Here is a 24213-nt window from a genome sequence, read left to right as displayed (position 1 = left end):
CAAAATTTTTGTTGTCACTAATATATTCAAAGCTAATAATTTTCCAGGAGATTTCAGTATCCAGATCATATTCAGTATCCCAAAACATTACGGATATTCCCTGGACATCCAACTTGTTCTGGATGTTCTGGTAAAAATGCTTAAAAGAGTTGTCCCTATCTATAATTTTGATGTTTGGTTTTCCCATAAGTAGAAAAGGAAGTAAGAATATATAAAATTTGAATTTTGATTTGAAATGTCTTTTTTTATTTAATAGACAAATCATTTGTCTATCTCACAGTCAATTTAGTTTCTTTTCTCTGATTTGTAGGCTGCCTATAACTGCTCAGGGAATTGCTATTAAGCTGTAATAATAAGTCCTGCCTAAATTTTTCTTCAAAATATCTCAAGCAAGCCATTATAATTTTTTTTTTAATTTGCACTAGAAATTTGTTTTTTTTCTTTATATTTGATTGCAGTACCTTTGCCTCATCCAAGCTTTTGTACCTTCTCAGTGTATTTTACCTGAGGCAATTTTCTAATTTTTCTCATTACAGCTGTTACTTTTACATCAGGATTATTAGTAAAATACCTTATGCTTTCCCTTGTACTGCATCAAAGATCATCATATCTTTTAACTGGTAATTTATTATCTTTGTCCTGTGTCCTTTCCCCCCCAGGAATAATATTTTGCAGAGCCTGAGACTTCTGCATAATTAGATCATACGAAACATCTGCTATCCTGTCTCCCACTAAGACAAGAGGACCTCAAGGTTTAAATTACATCAATATATTCTCACTTTACAAGATCAATTATATTCCTTTTGTTTGGTCTCATTAAAGTTCAATTTCATCCACATCCCTAACACATTTCATATAGATTCTCTTTATCTGACTTTTTCAAAGCCTAGTCATCTTCTCCCTGATGATAAACATGTCTTGATTTAATGGAATCTTTAAATTCTGTCTGTATTTCCCTTGAACTAAATTCACAACAAAAGAGTAGTGTTATATTCACAGAATCACAGAATAGTCAGAGTTGGAAGGGACCCACAAGAGCCATTGAGTCACTCTTAAATGATATTGTCAATATATTCCTGAGTAAAATAAGTGGACTCTGTTCTTCTAATACATGTATCATTAATCAAAGTACCTTCTTCAATGACATAATGTTTTCTTTTACCCAAGATACCAGAAGCTGAGGGGATAGGGTGGGTTTTTTTTGTGTGTATGAAAATGCATATAAATATATGTAAATGATAAGCAAATGTATTACTGTGAAAAACTAATTCCTAAGGTAAAAATCCAACTTTTGCTTGGGAAAAATCACACCACTGCAAACATTATGTCACCTTTTCAATAAAGTTTCAGAGTTCTACACAAGGCTGAAATGAGGCAAAGTTAGCTGAACTGATCTATTTCACATTGTCAGAAGATGCACACTTCTTCCAAATCCTACTTTTTGTAATGTGTATGTACCTTCTAAAAACGTACTTGCAATGTATAAATACATATGTATACTACATATATAACATACAGAATCATATCTCTATCTATATCTATCTATATCTATATATATCCCACATATAATAAATAATGATGGATACATTTTATGGCTATGGAAATGTTTCAACACTTTGCTTCTTTCTCCTCTTAAAATGCATTTACTGTTGGATGATTAGATAGCATTCTAATTGTAAGAAATTACATTTTTTAAGTGAAGTATCCTTTCAAATTTTTTGCACCAATGGAAAACAATGAAAAAAGATCACTCTGGAGTAGCACAAAGAATATTCCTATGATGTAAAATGTTTCATGCAAGATGTAAAATGTTTCTTAAACTCATGCCCCACACAGGGAAATTTACAAATTGAAGTACAGCATCATACCTAACTAAACTAAAATACCCATAACCAATTATACGATTAACATATAAATTTAACATTACAATTAAATTGCATGTCACAGAACTGTAGTTGAGTCAAATATAGTTCTAAGAGTTACATCTAAAATAGTATCAAATCATAGGCAGAATGACCACCATTTAAAAAAAACCAAAAACTCTCCCTGTTTCTAGTGCATGTATGTTTAAGTCTGCCATGTGGTAATAAAGAAACAGGATATGGAACTGATTTCAATTTTTCTCAGTATGATTAACATTGGAAAATACCAGTAATTCACTATATGTACAGATGTCACTGCTCTTCCATTTCTGTTCCAGAGGCTAGATGTCAGCTTATCTTCAGTGTGTCCTATCAGGTCTCTCTTAGTGCAAAAAAAAAAAAAAAAAACCAAACCAAAACAAACAGAAAAAAACTAAAAAACCCCAAGTAAAAATATCTGTGGAAACTGTGGAAAAGGAAGTTCTTTACCTACCAGAGCTTTTATAGGCCATTTCAATGTTGCTTTCAACATGCTGCAACCCCTTGCCATGCTTGTCTTCTGTACTTCATTTTTCCCTCTGCCCTCTCCCCTCTGTTAACATTCCTCTAGGCCAAATCAATCCTTCCTCTTACATTCTCTACACTCTCTCCACAGCTCTGGTGTATCCAGCTCTATGGGGCTCTACTCATAGTTTAAGTTTATATTAAGTTTATATTATATATATGCATTTCTACATTAATATCAGACTTGTGAAAATCATTCACGATAATATTCAAAGACACCCAATACAGAGCCCTCAGCCAGCATAACTAGTTAAATGCATAGATGGGTTATCATATGTGTAATTTTCTAGCTACCTTCACTTCCATCAAAGCAGTTGAAAGTTTGCAGTCATTTAGCTCCCTGCCTTTGCATGAGGCAGATATGGAGAAAAAGAATAAAAGCAATGCAGAGAGAGATCAAGGAGAATGAGCAGAGGAAAGGACTCACCTCTTTTAGTCAGTTTTCCATTTTAGTTGTTTCAATAGTTAAAGAGGTAAGAGATTTTTAGCACACTCTTTAATTCAGATGTCAGTTCCAATACTTGATGCTTGACTGTTCTGAAACACAATCAAAGTGTAGGAGTTAAAACTACTAGCCTGAAACAAGATAAAATTATTAACATGGCAAGGATCTATGTATTCATTAAAGATCACAGCAATGTTGAGATGTTTTATAACAATGCTCCATGGCAAGGTCTTCACATGGTTCCACACTCTTCTTCTCAAAACAAAAAAAGAATATTTTGATTGCAAAATGCTGCATTTGTGCTGCCATCTCAACCTTCCTACTCTCCCTGCACAATGCATGAAGAGTTTGTTGGTTCTTTTACCAAAAGATATCAAGACTGGTTACATGTGATTGCCTCAGTAAATCTCTACAAGCTCACCTTTCCCCCACTCAATTCCTTCCACAACCTTTTCTCACTCTACATAAAACACCATGGAACCCTGCTGCCTGTGTCTAGAAAAACAGAGGAGAATGGTGAGAAAACCTGAACCACCCAGCTGTATACACAGTGCTTCCCATACCAGCATTCGATGGGTAGCGGACAAAATTGCAATGGGAAGCCACTGCACATTAAAATATATGATTTAAAGAAATTAAATAAACTGAAAATACTTATTTATAATGCATTTTCTCTCTCTTGTAAGGAAAATTATATACGTCTTTTTCCCTCTTGTTTCTCCAGTACTACTTACTGAGGCTAACAAAAATAAATGGCTTTCCTCTGTGTTCTATATTTGTTCTCTATGAGTCATCTCACTATTTAAGTTTTGTTTCTGATCACCTAAAGGTCTAGCCTATTTTATTCTGTCTTTTTTCATGTGAACAATTTGAAAGTAGAAGCCAGAATGTGAATATTTTGTCTTGTAAACGCAGTTAATATCTCAAATCAAAATTTTACTGTAAAGTATATTAAAAGAAAATAAATTCACAGCTAAGGGTGCTTTGATACTAGCCTTGGACTATACTGAAGATTTATCACTACAATAACTTGTTTGATGGTTCTTAAGTTATTTTAATCACTTGATGCTCATTCAAAGAAATACCTTTCCACACCACAGTTAACTACTGGGGGCTAGTTGTCAGAAAAAGCAAGTAAAATTTTTCAGAGTAAAAATAACCTGAAAATATTACAATTATGTTTATAAATTACAATATTACAATTACGCTTATAAAACTAGAAGAGACCAACCCAATCAGAGTCTGATGTCCCACTTCCCACAGGCTAAAAAACTTCCATAAATTAATTCCTTTGGAAGCGGGATGCACATCTTAGTAAAACATCAAGCTTTGGATTGAAATTCTTTCAAGTAACCACTAAGAGGACAGGAATAGCCTCTGTACACAAGAGGTGATTATTCCTGGGAATTCCTTGACCTCTAAAGCAGTCAAACAGATGACAGCTGCCGCCTCCTCTTTGCTACTTTCTTTATATTTATTGTGAGTCCTGTTTCCAAGATAAACTAAATTTTGACACTGCTTCAGAATCTCTGACATTACTGTCAGGATAGAAACATTCTAGTGTTTTTAGTACTAGTACTCCAATGACAGCACTTTCTGTAGAGCTGGCTTTGAGGGTCTGCCTCTCCCTTGAGGTAGATAACTATCTTTAGTGTATTTCTTCTTAATTCTAGAACTAAATTTCCAGCTCTTTCTCTACAGTTGGTCTTTCTTGGTTGGTTGTGCAGGCTTTTTTTGTCAGAAGTGGGAGAAAACAGTATGTTCAAATTAGGAAAATGAGATGATAAAACTATCAGACTGTCAGTGGGATCAAGAGGTACAGAACTAGATACTGCTTTTAAATTATTTCAGAAATGCACAGATTTCCTGTTGACATGATCTCTTTTCAGGAAGGCTTTAATTTGCCTATAATATCAATATTATACATCATAAGCATTTCAGATTTTCCATGAGAGTATAAAATTGAATGAGTATATTTAATTGTAGCAAGTAAACTGGATTGATTTTTTCTTATAACATCTCTTTAGGGAGTTTACAAACATAAATCTCTAAAGGAGCAAATCCTCCATGCCTTTAAGAGGAGCCTTGAGTTGTGATGACTTCCCCGAACCCATTGAAACTCCCATACTTGAAGATTTGGTTGAGAATCTTGCTGAAACTGGGCTCAGATGAGTTTCTCTTAGCTGACAGAATTTGTTTGGATAAGATAAATTTTAACTCGTCAGATATATTTAGTGATAACAGAAACACCGAAGGCAGGAATGTAAAGGTATCACCTGCAACATACAAGTGTTAAGCACCCTGTAAGCTACTGCCTGAAGTGTAAAAAATAGAAAATTTGAAAGTAATTTTCTGCAAACATCTAAGTACATATGACAGAGTTTTCAGAGATGGCCATGGACTAGTGTGCTTCAGATACAAACAGATGGCACTATCCACATCAACAGCCCAAACTAAATCAACACTGACTTAATAGTTTTAAAATTCCTGTAATTCTTCATCTGTTTTGGTCTTTCTTATTTGTGCATGTCTATGCATGCTAGCCGTCTCTGACCACTTTCCTTATTTTTTATTTAATCAGAGAGGTACAACCAGAAGAAGTTCACAAAAAAGCAAGATGATGATGGAGCGCACAGAATGACTTCTGCATGAGGTACAAATGAATAGAGTAACACTACATAAAAAGACAAAATTGAATCATGGAAGATTATGGAAACAACCACAGGACATTAAAAGGACATTAAATCAAACTGATTAAGAGTCACATCATAAAAAGGTTTTAGCTTTTTTTTTTTTTTTTTTTTGCTTCAGATTTTAGCTTTTATATTTTTCAGATTCTGTACTGCTTTAGTGTGTAGTTCTGAGCTTCATATTAAGGGATAGTAAGTTTGCTCCACAGAGTAGGTGGACAAAACAGTTCCTTCTCTAGCTGGGGATCAAGGACAATCTCAGACCCAAGAGCATAAACAACATGGACTGAAGAGAGAAAAACAAGAAGGATGGGGCTTCATAACCTAAAGCTGTAATTGGACAATTAACTCCAAGATGCTAATGGACCAAAACTTATAAAAGTGAGAAATCTCAGGACCGGTCATTCATTTTGTGACCATTTTGGATTCATCTTGGGTGTAGCCCTGGCTGGGCTCTTGTGCTGTCCAAGGTGTATCCATTGAGACCTTTTAATCAATACCTACTTTGTTCTTTAACTCCATCTAGCCTTTGCTCTAGGTCAACCTTCACAATGCATCAAAAGAAAGAAAGTTGAACAAATAAACAAAGAGGGGTGGCCCTTTCTGCAAAGTGCATTTGTACTGTGGGACTCCTGTCAGTAAGTTATAGGAATAAAATCATAACTTCAAGAGAAGGAAAAGTGTGGGAAAATTAAAGTCCCTCAATTTAGGTAACCAGAAATGTTTAGAAGCATGCAGCTCAGAAAGACCCAAAGTTCAAGACATCAGGAGGCTAAGAGAATATGTTTGACATGTTCGTATATTCTTTCTTTTGATCTCCAATGCGTGAAATGGGGCATGGGACAAAAATACTTTTGAGCTGATGGTAATTTTAATAATTTTTTTGGTGTTTTTAGATAGATTGTGTTAAAAAGAAACCTGGAAGAAAGTGTGGTAAAGAACAGGAGCAAAGAATAACCCAGAATAGGTGCCTAGGGAAGCTGTGACATAGCCATTATGAGAGATACTGAACACTCAGTTGAACAAGACCCTCCACAACTTGGTAACTGCCTATAATTCCTTACTAGGTAAATTATTCTGTGAATCTGTGAGTCTGAGAAACAGACTCTCATCACATCTGTACCATTCCTGTGCAGAACACCAAATCACAGTGTGACCATTATCATTAAACGAAATTTCAATGAGGAAATGAAGGGCACGTCTTCAAGTGTTTTATTACTTACTAAACCATTTGATTTCTCTTCTACAAGATGCTTCTTTACACTCCTGAGGTTCTGCTCATATGCATAATTTTTAATTAACAATACATACTGTAAAGGAAATGGATGAAATTTTTGCTTGGTTTTCTTTCCACTATTTTTTTCACCTCTTCTTACATTTTATTAAAGTATATTCACAGTGAAAGTGGATGACTCTCCATTTTTCTGTACAAAATATCAAGATACTGACCTACATTAACAACCCAAATTTGTTCCATTACAAAGGTGTGCTTAGAGGGGCTTTATATATATTGCAACCTTTCAGGTGAGTACCAAGGTGACAAATGGCAGACAACCTTTAATGTTCAGAAAAGGCCTCTTACAGGTGATGATTTAGTGCATATTAAGCCATTAGCATCAACAATTTTTTTACTTTTAAAGCACTGGGCGGGAACCTAGTAACCTCATATATTTGCTACCCAAATGATAGCAAAATAATAATAATTGCAGAAATTATGATTGCCTAGTAACTACACACAAATGAACTTCTAAAAATTTAATTACAACCACACTAGTGTAGTAGTAATGGGAATACCATAAAGCTTAGCAATGAGCAGAAAACTCAGTCTTCTTCCTATAAAGCCAAGACTGAAATATCACACACATTTATTGAACCTCATTTGTAAAATTAAGAGTCTCCCTCAGACAATTAAAAATCATGCTGAGTACTCAGCCACAGTAAATTACGAATATAATTAAGTAAATAATAAGAAAGCCCAAGTCCCTAGTTAAATGCACTGCCAATTCAGCTAATCCAAGCACAGCAAATATTAATGCAATACTTCAATGTCTACAGCTCAGCTCCCGATCTACAGTAATAATAACACATTAAGGTTTTGTTCATACTCAGAGCAAACCACTTATTTTCCCCAAGACAACTGGAGCACCAGGTTGCCAATAATAAGCTGCTCATATCTTCCATCATCCTGCTCAGGAAGGCAGGCTGAGAAGATGAGCACTTTTAGCCTGATTGTATTTGCCACCAATTATAGAGTCACAGTCTTTTGATGGTTCTTCACTTTAAACTGAAAATAAGCTAACCTGAAGGATTAAAATCAATGCCAATTAAAGGGCTCTGCAAAGTGATTTTTAATTACTCTGCCTTGGGAAGTCACTACACAAACACTATTTGCATTCCATTGTTTCTGCATACAAAGCACAAAAAAATACATATTGGAAAAACCTTCTGATTTTAGCAGTTGGCACCAATGAGAAAAAGTTTAAAGTTCTGTGTTAGCGATAAGAACTATGCAAGAAATGAAATGTGTTGAAAATTATGCTGACAGCACATGTCACTTGCCAACAATGTACACCAGCATTGATATGAGATGCTGTTTACAAGCTCACAGAGAAAGGATTAAATACAATTTAATTAATTCAAACTTAAATATGTATTTTTACCATTATACAGCAGTGTGTGAATGGCAGACATTTCACTGTCTCACTGCAGTTGTATTATTCTCAGCCCAACCTCATAAATATTAATTGCTTTTGATACTGAGTTTTAAGTCTGCACATGAGATAAAGGAAAAATCCCAAGCACAGGCTTTCCCTCAACATCAATCCACAGGAGGAATAAAATATTCTCTATGAAATGTTCCTGCATCAGCACCAGCGGGAAGTTCTGCAGCCCATTCTAGTTGGAAGTAAATGGTTTTAATTTGCTCTTCACTGTAACTGAAAGAATCAGTTATATAAAGCCTTAATATTTCCAAACCTGTTTTTAATAAGGAGAAGCTTCCACAGCTCCTCACCTGATTGCTCCACTGTGGGATTTTTCATGCAATGTGCATGAAGAATTTGGCTCTAAAGCAGGCAGAAAACTACAAACAGAGGCAAATAATTAAAAAAAAATCATATATCCACAATTTTCTGTATCTACCACCACCCCAAGAATGCATTTTAGCAGAAATAGTTAAAACCCCTAAATTTAATAAAACTTTTTAATGTGTTTTGTTCCATTGCTCATGCTATTAAGGCAGTTGAAACTGGGTTGATAGTGCATGCATACCAATTTGTTAGCACATTAACAGTTCAGTCAGCAGATCCCAAGGAAGGAAGGAAGGAAGGAAGGAAATTTTAGACCATGATTATTATATATATTAAAAAAAAATCAGTGTGAAGCACTGTATAGAGACCCTTGAATCCAATTCCCCTTACCATTTGATACATATGTACAGAGAGAAATATTTATTCACACCACATATATGATGGAAGTCTCTGCATTGCACCTGCACAGTCAAGTGAAATGTTACAAACAAATCAACTACAATCTTTTTCTCCCAAACACTTATTCATCCCTTGAAATTTACAACTAAAGTATCTGTACATCATAGAAGTGGTTGCAACATAAAATAGGTTTAAAAACCTGCGTACCTCAAGTAACATTTCCTGAAATATATAACAGTCCTTCCCAAATTACCATGGTGTCCATATTTCTCGTACAGCCTTTACATTTACTCAATTCCCCTTTGAGAACACATATAGCAGTAAATATGTCAGTAGCACTTCAAGAATTACTGTGCTTTTAAACCACCCTAAATTTTCATCTCTCTATTCCCCAAAATAACATGATGGGCAGTAGAAGATAATAAAAAACCCCCAAGGTTTATTGTTTCTCCTGGTACACAGTCAAAAGTAGACAATTTCAAAGTACATCTTCCAGAAGCTACATGTGAATTTTAAACGTGCCCAGCTCATGTTTTTATTGCATGAAATACTACTACTGCAATCATCAAAAATCCCTTTGCTTTGAAATGCTGAAAAACTGCTTCCAGCCTAAATAGCTAATTTGAGCAGTTTTTGATACCGAACGTGTTAAAAAATGGCATCCAGCTGTTGCAGGAAGAAACTTTCAATTACACAGTTGGCTGAAAATGTGCTGCATAGTCAAGAACTCTACTTGTGCAGCTCTTTAGGAATCTGCAAACAGAGGGATACTTTGCTAATCTAATCATACCTTTTCATAAAGGATAAATTTCTATTACCACAAATCAATCTGTGCAACAGATCATCTGTCAAAATATTGAAAAGGACATTTATTTCTCTTTACTATTTCCTGCTAAAAAATCCTCTCTCTCTCTCTTTTTCTTCATGTGGTCCAGGTCATTCTGCTCTTGTTTTGGAGCCAAAGCTAAACATCACTGTGTGAATAGACAGAAGCTTTCCTTGCAAGTTTCCATGATTAAAACATCTGGCTAGGTAATGGCTTTCACATACAGTGCACAATTTTTTATGTTCAGTCATCATCCATTTGCTGTACTTAAAACTCAAACCTTCAAACCTCCTGAACAAGGCTCTAGTTACACTTGATATGGAAAAAAAAGCTGTCAATAGAAAATTCATTATCTTTCCATCATGCTATACTGGGTGATAAAATGAGAAAACTTTACTCCTGCATGAATTCCCACCAAACTGAACTGTCTTTGTTAGTCAAGGCACAGTAGGGATTATGCCCTGCACGGAAAAGTATTCCTTTTGTTGGTAGAGAAATCGCCTTTTTTTTTTTTTTTATCAGTGTAAACCATGCATTTTTCTGTCTTGTCAGAGTACAAAAGACCTAAGCAAGTTCCAACTAACTTGTCAACAAAGCTGATTCAGAAGTGTACAAAAGAACCTTATATGTCCCAGGCTTAAATTACGGCAAGCGTAAACTCCTGATGCACATCTAAGCAAATGAAGAGTTACATAGTACAAAGTTTATCTTTACTTTGCATGTATTTTAAATTATTAAAAAAAAAAATTAACAGAAAACACTGCCAGGGTGACCCTACAAATATTTTCTCTTTATTTTGTGCTAATAAGCAGGGCATATGAAGACAATTTTATGGAATCATGAATATGGTACATTAGCCCCATTAGGTACATTAGGAGTTTCCTGCTGGCCTATTGCTGCTCTCACTGGCTGCCAATATTGCTGTGATTTGAACAGGAACATAGGTTGAAGTAAAGAGCTTTTTAAAAAAACCCACACAATGTAATAAGATTTATTACATCTAACTACACAAGCACTGTTTTTCAATTATATTTTTCTGCAACGAAATTGAAAAAAATATCATCTAATCAGGAGAAATTTTATACATAGTTTTTTTTTTATTATAAACTTCACAGCATGCCAGTATGCAAGAGAATGTCAAAGAGAGAACACAACTCCTGTAACTGTGTTGTTTTTTGCTTAATTCATTTATTGACTGCTTGATTAGTTAGTTTGTGCAGTACTTAGGAAATGTAAAACAGTAATAAGTGCTAATTAATCATTTATATAACATTCAACTACAGCTGCAAATTGCACAAATATAACAAAAAATATGAACTGCATACTGGTGAAGTCTAAGTTGCTGGTGAACTTCCTTCATTAGGGAAAACAAAAGGGAAAAGCAGTCATAGGCAGCAATCAGGAGGCTGTAGCTGCAAAAAGCCTGCTCCACAGTGAGCAACAGAAGCAAGAGATGAGGTGAATGAGCGATACTAGAAGTGCTGCCCAACTGCTGTATTAAGGAGAACATATGGCAAAAAGAGGCAGAATTGCAAGGGAAAAATGACAGTTTCATTGAATTGCAAATGAGAGGCAATAATTTCAACATCCACTGTGACAGAATACTTCTGTGTGTTATTACAAGCTCTGGTGGATGCTGCCTTAGACCAGTTAATGAATGGAATCATTTGATGCAACAGCATTTAGTGCAGTAAGGCTGGAAGTGGAAAAGGTGCTCCTGATAACGCTTTCTGATGACCTAATGGACCTGCTCTAACTGGAACAGCAGTTTCTGCTGTCAGAACAACTCAAGAGCTGAGTGATAAAGAGGAGACAACATTTATCACTTCTTCCAAGTCTGAAATCATGCATAAATGGATGAAGCAAATGGAAGAGAGTACCTAGTGATGGAAAAAGAGCAGGAAAAAGCATCTAGTATATGAAACATGCAGAAAGGACAGAGAGATTTGCTGCTCTGAGAATAAATCTGTTTTGAGTTCTATGAAAACACCCACAATGGATGAGTAGAAGAACTTGCACATCATTTATGCCAGAAGTTAAACACCTGATAGTTAACAAGAAAGAAAGAAAGTTAGTTTGACTATTATGCAGATGAAAAGGAAATCCTTTCAAAATACTTCTGCTATGACTTTCAAAGTTATACAAGTAATAATGATAGTTGAAATGTACAACTAGCTATTAAAAGGTAAAACTAACTAATGGGACAAAAGATGAATAATTAAGATAACATTCATCATCATAAGCAAGAATATTAACACTTTTAAATACTATTGTTTCTATAATATCAAAGGTTTTCCATATGAGAAGAAAAGAAAATTTTAATGCAACTTTATGGAGAGATGCATTTCTGTTTCTTATTTTTTGATGGATTTATCTTCTTTGGCCTGCCAGTATATGAAAACAGTCTGCAGAGATGATTTAATAGCACAACATACAAGGGTTTTTTCACATTCTTTAAATATAGAGAATGCTGAAAAATGTGATGGATGCATATACTAAGAGATAAAGAAGTCAAAACCATCTTGCTGTACCATTGTTAAATTCATCTAATACTGCCCAAAAAGTCCATCAGAGTTCACCTGTAATTTTCAATTAATTTGCTCTGGAACATTATTAGGTCTTTTTATATCTCATTTTTCCAAGTCTTCCTTTTCTTGGTTTGGGGAATTACCATTGTTTTAATTGTTTATTATTTATGAAGTTATCTTTACGGTCTAATTCTAAATTTAAGGCAAGCAAGGCGAAACCTTTTTAGTTATTCTGTATTTTATCTTGTTTACCATTAACTATGGCCTAGTATCCAGTAATCAGAGTTTTATGGTTCTGGAAGGCATTGAGAGCATTAACTTTCAATGGAGAATCTTAATATGAGATGTAAATCAGAGTTGTAACTTCATGGTTATGGAATGTAGGAAAAATTAGTTAATAAGTTTTCACAAGAATAGGCAATTTTTGCTGTCTCTGGGCTAGTCAATCTCATAGGAGTCCCACAGATTTCAGAAAATACCCCCAATAGCTGAATGTTCATGACATACTACAAAAACTTTTATTGTTTAAGCTTGTAATGACATGCTGGGTGCTACATGGTGCATGACTCACATTCCTAATGAAGATTTTGTAACAAAACTGGCAGTATCCTAAGTGAATCTACATAATTTTCAACAGATCACTTGGTAAACATTGCATAATGGAAAATAACAACCTTAGGATGGAAAACCATCCTCAGAATATAATCAAATTGTTTCTTCAGATGGCCCTTGCCTTTTTCCATATTTTAGTTAAAAAACTACTGTGACTGAAAATCAATTCTCAATATGAAAAAATTCCTTTCACCAAATTTTCTGAACAAGTACAGAGTATTTTCTATTTTAATTTTCCCAATCTACAAACATACTCCCTAACCCACTAGAAAAATTCTTCTTATATTTGGAACTTTGTTACTATGCACTTTTCAAGTTCTCTTTTTGTTAACTCTGTGTCTCTAAAGTCCTTGTATTTAAATGCAGGAATATTTATAAAATAGCATATTCATTGATGGGTAATTCAGAGGTTTTTTTAACATAAGCTCTTGAGGAAGTGATTAATAAATGCGCTGGGAAAATAAGCAATTAATGTCTTTGGCACTGTCTCTATAAAATGTTGGCTGAATGTCTGACTGTATTCACTTTGCTCCTTTGCGGCCTGAAGTGTTGCTTGGTAATATCAGCTTCTGTCTGCTAAATTACAGAAGAGAACAGTTCAGACATGCTTTCATTCTAGGTTACTGAACTCAAAATACCAGAACAATACAGTATCTAAGTTCTCCAGCACTTGAATTACTCTCAGTTGTAGCAACCACTGGTAATACAAACATCAAATGTATAGATTTGCATGCTTTTGGTAAATACATTCTGTGTTCTGGACTTCCTTCACAAACCATGTCTCTCTAGGTGTTTAGCATCTGACTGCCATGCTGTATCCATCACTAAATGGTAGCTTTCACTTAAATATGCTGGCACTCAAAACTTCTCTGTATGGCACATTATAGGCATGGTCAGAGTGTCCATGCATAAATCCCAGCCTGTAATTTGCAAAGAAATCTTCACATGGGAGGAGCATTCATTTAAACTGACATAGACTTCACTGACATTCCACTTATCAAAAAGTTAAAAGCAAAGTGATGAGTCAAGTGTAAAGACTTGAAGAAATGCAAGCTTATCATGAAAATTCAAATCACTACTCTGAATGCTGGATTAATTTTATTAATCATTTTTCAATTAGACTTCTGGCCTCAAGCAATCAAACTACTTCAGTCATGTCAGCACTAAAAATGGGTAAGTTTTCCTAAGAAGTAGACACAATAGATGCTATTTAAAAATAACTTTAACAGGAAACAAAAAAACTTTCAGAAAAAAAAACCTTTATTTGGCATGCAACTACAATGACTACTGGCTTTCTGTCCAAGAAAGTATGACTTGATGGGGTTTTAAATAGCTTCCGAGCACTGTTTTCTGAGTGTCCTGAAGAAATAAAATTGTGAGACTGATTTTGCATTTGCAACCAGAATGAATCACAGCTATAGATTTTTAATGCATTCTTTGTACAAAACATCATAGCATGACATCACTGAGCATAATTCGTATTCATTGCAAATTGTTTTTATAAAGAAATTGCTATTGCAATTACAAAAAAAACTTGGTAAAATAGAGTTTCATCAAATATCTTCACCATGATTTGCTTTCACCTGATTTTGTTTTCATTTCTAGGATGGTAAAATTAGCCCTGTTACTTGGCTGAATGTTTTGTGGCTTTCTGTAAATGCAGATTTTCAATTGAAGTTTTACAGTACCAGATGAACAATTCAGTCAGACCTCTAAACCAGGCCTGAATCTAACATGTATCTACTGCTCTGCTGATTACAACCTCTGCCAAAACTTTCAAAACAATCACATCAGGAGAAGAAACATAGATATCAATATCATATCCTGCTTACTGAACTGAAACAAGATCTTTCCTACACATTGCTCAGAATTACTATTGTGCAATACCTTTACTGAGTCCCAGAATCAATAAGCATGGTGTGTTAAGGTTGGCCAAGCCAAAAATAAAATTATACATTAACTTGTGTGATTTACCAGAGATGACTGCAACAATAACCAAAGTTTCCTTACATCCTCATTATCCCCAGTCGCACTACAATAACAGCGTTTTTATCTGGGAAGATTTTTTTCCTCAAGAATAATTATCAGAAGGAATGTTTTGTAGCAATTTCTGGGGTATCCTAGTACTGTATTGCAACAGACATCGAAACCAGGAGGGTCAAAGAAGATCAAGTCATAGAATTGCTGCCATGGTAGGAGGGCTGATTTACTTCAGTTCCCGAAGGTGCAGCTTAAGGTAACGCATGAGGTTGTAGTTACTGGCCTACAGTCAACCTACCTCATCTATGCAAGCCGTACCTTTCCTGACTCTTATTTTCTCACTATCCAAATTAAAATTTCTTTTTCTATAGCTACATTTCCCCCCGATACTTTCTTCCACTTTGAAGGCAAAAAATACACAGTTGACGAGTTTAAACTCGTGATGGGCAGAAAACTGTTGAAAACCACATGGTACCTTGCGATCCTGACCATTAGAATACAGGAATCCTGGTGAATGAAGGATTTTGTATGTAAAAAATTGAACTGGTTTCTTATCTGTTCTGAAACCAATTCAGTGATGTGTCATTCCGTACAGGGAGATGAACTGAAGTGACATAATTGACAATTTCATTTGCAATACTGAAGTGGAAGCTATTATTACTCAAAACCCAAGGGACTGATATACAATACCAGGGAGGATGGTGTTTGTAGAGCTGTTCCAAATGCCATAAGTGGCTCAGCAGCACAACCAGCAAGTGTAGCCTCTTTACAATAATCTAGACAGATGTCCTATTCACTTCTGGGTTGTGTTTCTCTATGATGTAAAAAAAAAAAAAAAAAAAGTATCAGAAGAATAGAAGAATTTGAGTACATTTAATTATGGCATACAAGTATATTGCAAAAGTTAAAACAGTTTTCAAAGTAATCATAAGATATGAAAGAAATTATAAATATCCCAACTCAAATATCAATATAATTAAAAAAAAATCCTGAAGAACCAAAAAATTAGCAATTTGTCTTTTTTTCAACAACCCAATTTAAAACTGTTTCTCTGAAATTTGATTTCATATGCAGGGCCCTCATGGTCTTACATTCTACAGAGCATCTACACAACCTGTACTCCAGATCACAGCTATTTGAATGCTGTAAAGGAGTCCCTTTCACTCCATTTTAACTGTCCTTTTAGTATTTTAATTTAGCTCCATGCATATACACAAGTTCACAATGCCTCTAAACATAAAGTTTGGGTGTAACTATACTGCAATTTTGCCTGTGCAAGGCTGCATAGATAGGGGTAGTGATGTGACAGTCCATTGCTATAGGACAGTCCTGGTTTTCTCAGTGTCTTTAGCCTCAGGTTAGCAAGGTCTTCAAATACAAGTGAAGTTTGCTTTCTATCACCAGCAGAGGGTTCTGCAGTGAAGGAGGATTAATAATTCTCCTTCTTTTGCCTTTCCCAAATTGTTCGCGTTTTCACAATCTGCAAATAAATTGCACAGTTTAGTTTGCCAATGACTCACTTTCTTTGAGTACCAGACACGCAAGAGGAGGTCAGTAATCCTAGCTGTACTAATTACAACACAATTACTGATTCATTTCACCTCCCTTTAACTATCCAGAGGGCTGTACAGAACCAGCTGGTGTGTCTATGTATTCATAAGATACACATTTATTTTTGTCATGTGAGGGAGGTATGTGATGGGTTTGGTGGTGGGGGACTGGATCACAGTTTTTTAAGGATTCATTTAATGACTGCATTTCTTTTAACAATCCTCCACAGTGGGAATGGTTTGTTGTTTGGATTTTTTTAAAATGTATACATATTATGTATATGTATGTACAATGCCTGGAACAGTAAGTCTAAGATTATTGGTTGGACTTCTCACATACTGCAGTGACCCCTGCATTAAATAGCAGCACCATAATAGTATCAGGAGTCTTTTTTGATGGCAAGGCATTAATGGAACAAAGCCCTGATTCACAGCGTAAGTGCATGAGGAAAAAAAAAATCCAGCTAAAGCAGGAGGAATGTTACCAAAGCAGGAAATGCTTTAATACCAGAGGCAGCTGAGCTCCCTCAATAGAGCTCACTTTAACTGCAGGATGAAGGGATGGATAAGAAATGGAATTCAGTTGGGACTGAATTAGATTGGTAGGAAAATGTGTCAGATATTTTGGTTTAATGTTGTTTTGCAGAACCACGGGACTGTCCTTGGAGAGTTAAAAAGGTTTTGATATAGATAATGGCATAATGGTGCATTTCTGATTAAAATAAATTTCACCCAAAAAAGTCAAGAAAAATTGTATCCTTACAACAAATCAATACTTCAAAGTCTATTTTGCAGGATATTTTTTCAGTATACACAAAAGAGTAGTTAGGCAGTTTTCAGAAAGACTATCCCCTTTTGATTTTTAAAGCTCCATGTAGTGTAATAAATGGCCAGCCATAACAGAGAATATGGTATGGAACTTCATAATGTTAATTTACTTGCAAAATGGATCATGGTTTTCAGGATAGAGGTAAAAACAATTTATCAACTCAGTCATCTGGGCACAAAGCCTTGATGCCAAACTTTCAGAAATCCAGAAAGGCACACGCAAGGATAAATGTTCATAAGGTGTTCAGAGGTACCAAAATGTGATTAAATGTTTATGTTCCACTGTATTTCAACTGAGATGACTGTTAGAAAGATGCTTTATTTGAATATTTGGAAAATATGGAATTTCATGACCCCTCCTCCCCGGTTTCTTGGTATTTTAAAAGAAAATTAACTAGATTATATGTCTCATTATAGGTTTCTGCTTCTGGGAAATTATTATTCTTTCAGTAGGAAAAGAGATGGAATCTTTCTTAACCTTCTAACTATAGTTACAGTACCCTGATGGGGTGCATAGAAATTGTCATTCAAGTGAATTACGAAAATATCATTCAAGTGACCTGAACTGAACCAACATTAACACCTATCTACCAGCTCATCCCTTGCTGCACTTATGCTGCAAGAAATGGGAAACATTACCAGGGAAATATCACGAAAGCCTTTTTACCCTGTCCTAGTCTATAGTGCAATATCAGATATTTTAAGTGCTCTCATGCTGACTGCTTCTCTTGTTGAGGAATACTACAATCAATAGTTCAAATGCCAGATTCCCAAGCTCCATCTCACTTTATCTTTTCAATTGAAAAGTAACTCTATTTTGCCTTTTAAAAACACTTACTTATTGACAGAGCAACTTGTTCAAATTGTTATCCAACAGAGGCTGGATGAAAAGGTTTACAATTTCTAGAAGCATACTAAGTCAGAAAGAGTCAAAGGTGTACTTGTATTGCCCAAAGCAAGGTTGTTTTGAGTTCTGCAGCTGCCCATGCATGACATTTGTGCTCATATACAAATATTTCCTTGTCAAACACACAAAACCACCTCAATCTGAATCCATTTCATAGAATATTCTCCCCCATTGTTTATTTTACCAGTTTATACACAGTCTAATATGGCCATATTTGTGCAGAGAACGATGCATAATGTCCCTGAGATAGAAAGCTTTGTGCTGTTACTGCCTCTGTTTAGAGATGGCAAGAGTAGCAATAATGAGGGATGAACTGGCCATAGGATGATAACTGCTTTAAAAACAATCCCTCAAAAAAGGGCTTTGTGAGAGAGGGTGGAAAAAAAAGAAATATGGAACATTATAGAGGAATTCAATCAAGCAATCAAAGAAAACACAAGCTCAAGAGTCTTGCTTATACTATCATTTATCAATGGAAATAAACTCAGTTTAGGGTAACCTACTGTTTTCAAACTGCTTAAGTGCAAAACTTCTAAAACTTGTGAGTAACATGTTGTTGGTTTTGTCTAGATTGCTCCAGACTGCAGGACTACGTAGGTATTTTTTGAGATAGTTTGAAATAGTTTGTCACAGTATCACAAGGTGCAGCAAGAAGATCTAAACTCTGAGCTCCATGTTGATAAAATTTATTTATGTTAGTACTTGAGCAGGTTGGAGAAATGATTAATATTGGCGTTGGACTAGCTGGATCAGTTGTAGTGGAAAATGCTAAGCCCTTAAAATTTCACATTGATACCATGCTTAGAAGAATCCAGCAGGATAACAGAAAATGTTTTGTTTAAGCTCACAGGCAAAAGCATAATTCAGATGTGAGCAGCAGTAGAAGGAATGAGAGAATTTTTCCCAAGTTGTGCATTTTTTGGGAAGTACCACATATGTCCCAAGTACTCCTACAAAAATATTTCCCTGTATACATGTGCACTGTACTCATCAACAACATAAGGAGATGATCAAATCTTAACTTCCTCAGAAACCAAACCACTGACCCATATGCTCTAGGGAAGGAAGAAAACTTCCTAAGCATTGTTCATGTGCCAAAACCTGTATTTCCAAGAAGACTTTGCAGAGGAGGGTCCTGCCTGGGGCAGAAACTGCTCACTCGGTTGCGCACATTTCCAGTGTAACATGCAGGCTCAGACCACTAAACAAACTGTCTCCCTCTTCCCCCTCCTTCCACAGCAAAGACATTCATTAGAGGAATGTCATGATAATATTTACTTTGAAGTCTTTCTATCCTCACTATCTTTAACAGATGACTCAAACATACTGTTCCAGCACTAGCAACGTGGTCATGAGCTTTTCCACCTGCAACTTCCTCTCAGCTGCTCACAAGCCCCTTCCTGTTGGATTTGACAACTCAGCTGCACCTGTAGCCACTCCCCAATCCTACCCCACTGAATGCAGCTTAGCTTGAGCTCTCTTATTGTTTCTTCATTGTTGACTTTTTTGTTGTTCTTTTACTTTTGAAGATGCCCTTTTTTTGAGAGAAGATGACTGGGGAGCAGCCAAGCTTCATAACTGTTAGTTCATTTGATTTCACTAAGCATCATCCAAACTATGCACTCCTCTGAATGACAAAGAAAAGCTGCTATATCAGAAAAAGGATTAGCTGCTTGCAAAATAAAACAAGAAGCAATTACAGATGACATGATCTCTCATCAAAAGTCTTCTTTTAAACACAGAATCTCTGAAATAAAAATAGCTGAATTCATTGTCCCTTACAGTCATTTTAAAAGCTCTTTTGAAATACTACACTATTTCTTTTCATTGTATTGAATAGGCATAACATTTTACAAAGGCTGAACAAACTTCAAGTCTACCACAATATTTATAATTTATGAAGGGGATGATTCACAGTCTCCTAAAAATTTTTTAACAGTTTGAGTCTCTTGCACTTTGGATTGACACCTATGTGCTCAACTCAGATCAAATCATTTTGATTTGTCACTTTCTGTGACAAAGTAAATAAAACCTCTTTTATGCAATCAAGATGTTAAAAAAAAATTACATATGTATTAATTAATGTTTCAAAAGTTATTTCATATAATTATATTAAAGATGGAATTATGAATCCTAACATTTAAAATTCAAATTTGCATGTACTGCTCATGTTGAAATAATGTATCTGAAAAAAGTATTGAAAGGGTAAAGATATAAATATATAATGATTTCATAAATAGAGCTTCTGGAGATATTTCATGATAATCATATTCCCTGTCCAGTATACAATCAGTAAAGTTGTTTTTTTCTGACTATATTGAGATGTTTATTTTCTCCTGAATTACATCTTCAGTCAGGAGATGGATGCTAATTTCTAGTAAATTGTCCTCTAGAAAAACACAGTTGGTTTAACATTTTATAAAACTACTGTTGTTTTTTGCAGCTTGTGGTCCACATCTGAAAGAGTATGAAGAAAGAAGGAAAATCATAAGAATCCCCTCAAAAGCTGTGAGAAATTAAGTTTTTCCTGTATAATAGTTGAATAAAATAAAAAAGCAACCACACAACCACCAGTGAAAATACAGCTGTTATTTAACTCCTTTTAAAATGAAACAATGAAATTGAATGCTTATTCACACTCATCAACTTCAGTATTTCAGGGAAATATCAATTATTTCCCAAAATGTAAATGGAAAGAGGTCTTACCTTGATACCATCTGAACTTGAAGTTATAAGTATTCTGACAAGACTGCAACTTGCTTAGCCTGAGAAAGAAAGCCAAGCTTCCCACATTTCAACGTGGACACTGAGAATACAGGGCTAAAGACCTCTCCAATAGATTATCACATCTGACACATTTAATCAGTTTTGACACACAGCCTCTTTCCTTTGCCAGTTTTAAAAAGATTGTCCTTGAAGAGGCAAACAAACTCTGGGCTTCTGGAGAAACAAAGATTACTGCAAATCCAGGTGAGGGAGCATATCTTCCCACAGGCCTTCTTTTTTTTTTTTTTTTTTTTTTTTTTTTTTTTTTTTTTGTGAAGGAAACAGAGAAAAATTGCCTGTCACGAAGATTGTGTGCTCTGATCTGTCCTATTTTAAAGCTTTATAAATACAGCAATTCAAAGGACTGTTGCTTATAGGAACAAATATAAGATAGTACAGATGGAGAGGGGAAAAAACATTACTGCAGACCGATCATTGTGCTCATCACATTTTCACCTCTGAGAGTATGTTGGGGTTTGATAAAGGAAGAAGATGGCAAACATTAATATTGCAGTAATGAGGGGTAGGCTTGTTGGTGTTCACATACCCTAAGTCACCCTGAGGAGGCCTCCTGTAATTTAAACACAGGCACTTATCTCTCAAAAGTGTGTCTCAAGCCTATTGACTGATAAGGTATAATTTTTTAAACAGACAGCAAATAAATTCACTGTCAGCTAATTACCTCACTATATTTCCTTTTCATTAGAGATAAATATTTCCAAGCATTAGGTAGTAAATATTTCCGAGGGCAAAAAAGAGTTCAGACTAAAGATCAGCCCTTCAGAGAAACCACAGCAAGTTGAACAGCTATGATTGTGCCAGCATATGTTTGGCTGAGAGAAAATAATACAATATATAATAATGTATAATCATTAACTAAGAAAACATAAATTTTCGGTAATGGCGCAGACATATTTCCCTTTGATCTAGCGTAGTAGGTAAGCTTTTACTAACTACAAAAATGACCTGACCAAAGTGTTCTCATAATTTGTTTGATACCAATAACAACATCAAAGGATAACAGTGTCCCAGTTCTCCACCTAACTGGTAGGTTAAAAATGTCACCAGTGATTTGTTGGTACATCTTTCCTCTATGTAGCAATACAGGCACAGTAGTCCTCTATGTTTATTCTTCTGCAGCAAAGTCCAATATAGATAGTTGCTATTGATTCCCTTTTCCATCAAAACCACTGGTTATGCAAACTGGGTGCCCACTTTAATGAACTGTTGAGCTGCTTCTGTATTGCCTGCCCCCATCAGTTTTGCACTTGCCAAACAACCACATTACAACTGAGTTTGCATAAACATGATTCCTAAGAACTCAGCCAACACAAGAGAAGGAGCACACAAAGGAATATAATGTAGTCCCTCTCTCCTAGCAGCAGCCTGTTTTGTGAATGGCTTCATTTTTTGCATAATTGCAGGGTAGAAGCCATTGTTGACAAAGTTTTAACAGTGAAATCGGTGTGATGTATCGTACTGGAAAGCTGGTGACAACACATAGCTTGTGAAGGGGCATTGACTGTTATGCTAAAGTTTGTGAAATGCAAATTTTTGAACATTTTCAGGAAGGCAGATGACATCTCTGGAAGCATTACAAACAAAAAATTACTGCTTTCCCTTTGAAATACTCTGAGAGATGGAGGAACAAGGAAGTACAAGGGGCGTGGCCTTGATACTGTGCCTAGTATTTGGTGCACGTGACATCAACAGTTACAGGTCCCATGAGAATTACAGGCCTGTAAAAACAGAAGTGTTGGATGTAAAGGTAAAATACAAAGCATTGGGAAACAGCCAAGACACAGTTTGCAAAATGAAGTCATGCTTCCTTATGCAGCATGTGTTCTTTGGAGAACTTTATGACCACGTGGATAAAAATTATCCATTCATCTACTCTGATGAATTTCTACTTCAATTTTGAAAACAACTGTGAAAACATTCCTCACAGTTGAAAAAATAGGGCCACTGAATTTTGGTGCATAAGTTAAGAAGTTAGTCTTTACAAGCTCTCTTTGAGAGCTCAGTCCACAGAGAAAGGCTGGTCAAGAGCACAACCTTGGTATCTGTCAAGGGTCCCAGTTTCCAGGTCCTCAAATGCAGGATGGTTTGAAGAAGTTCCTCCTTCTAGTTTAGGGAACTCCCTCACCTTCAGTGCTGAAGTTCTGAAAGACTGATGGGAATGCTGTTCAGTAACACCTTGACAGCACACAGACACGTCACCACAACCATCAGGTTTGTAAGGAACAAGCCATGATGCTGTAGCTGAGTCCTGCTGTCCAAGCTGGACTGGGAAAGCCTACTTGATACTGCTGCATGTCTATCTTTTCCTCATAGTATTTACTTGACAGAGACCCCTAAAAGAAGAAATGAAATAATAATTTAAAAAAAGCTTTAATTTGAAACAGTGAAGGAAGGAAGAAAGAACATAGGTTCAATCTGCTTATTCTAAGTCTTTTTCACAGCATTTTGTTGGCTGCTTGAACTTGTGGTTGGAAAAGAGAATTCCATGTGAATTTTCTGTAGAGGATCTTCACCATTTGTTTGCCTCAGCAGGATTCTATCTTACTGTGCAGCTCAGCAACTTCAAAATAATTGTTTTCTACCCATTCATTTGAAATTTTGGATGGCAGTCTTATTATCCAGATTGCTATTATGACAGTATGCGGGTTTTTCAGTATGAATAGAGTATTTTGTTAATGTTTATACCCAATAATTCAGGAGCCAGCTGCTCTATAAATAATATGAAATCATCTTCACCATATGAAAAAACAAGTAATCCAATATTAAACTTGTGGCTTCATTTCAGAAAATTTTATTCACCTATGAATGGTTACTAGCAGTCTGAGATAAAAAGTGTATTTTCAATCATTCTCTTCTTATAGGGTTTCTGGCTTTGAAGGTTTTGGTGTATACCACATCTGTCCATGTTTCTACATTTTGATAAATGTAGTCTAGAAAAATCCATTTACCATCTAAAGCTGTTACAGTACATGCAGCATATTATAATGCTCTGTAAAACTATTTCATCAATAAATTACCAAAGATGTTAGGCTTGAATCACAGGTGAAACTAAATGACCACAGAAAATTTTTTCCCCATTTTTTCCCCCTTTTTTTTCACCTTTTTTTTCCCCCACCGAAATTCATTTTCCCCTTTCTGTATAAGATGATGTCATTCAGTATGCTCAGGACAGAGTTTGTTTCTCTCTACTACAGGCTAGAGCCTAA

The 24213-nt window shown here is 35.4% G+C and overlaps 1 protein-coding gene across 3 annotated transcripts in view; it reads right to left on the bottom strand.

Annotated features, from left to right (window-relative positions):
- Positions 1 to 24213, bottom strand: part of DLGAP1 (DLG associated protein 1) — a 399684-nt gene that overhangs the window by 246573 nt on the left and 128898 nt on the right. For all 3 annotated transcript variants that reach the window (XM_053949747.1, XM_053949760.1, XM_053949753.1), the window contains 2 exons: positions 15626 to 15749; positions 2854 to 2963 (listed from right to left, as the gene is read on the bottom strand). The gene's annotated coding sequence lies outside the window, so the exon portion shown is untranslated. The remainder of the gene's footprint in view (positions 1 to 2853; positions 2964 to 15625; positions 15750 to 24213) is intronic.

The sequence above is a fragment of the Vidua chalybeata genome, chromosome 1 (genome assembly GCF_026979565.1).
Source record: "Vidua chalybeata isolate OUT-0048 chromosome 1, bVidCha1 merged haplotype, whole genome shotgun sequence".
Lineage (NCBI taxonomy): Eukaryota > Metazoa > Chordata > Aves > Passeriformes > Viduidae > Vidua > Vidua chalybeata.
The sequence above is the reverse complement of the archived record's forward strand: the minus strand, read 5'-3'. Positions and strand labels throughout refer to the sequence as shown.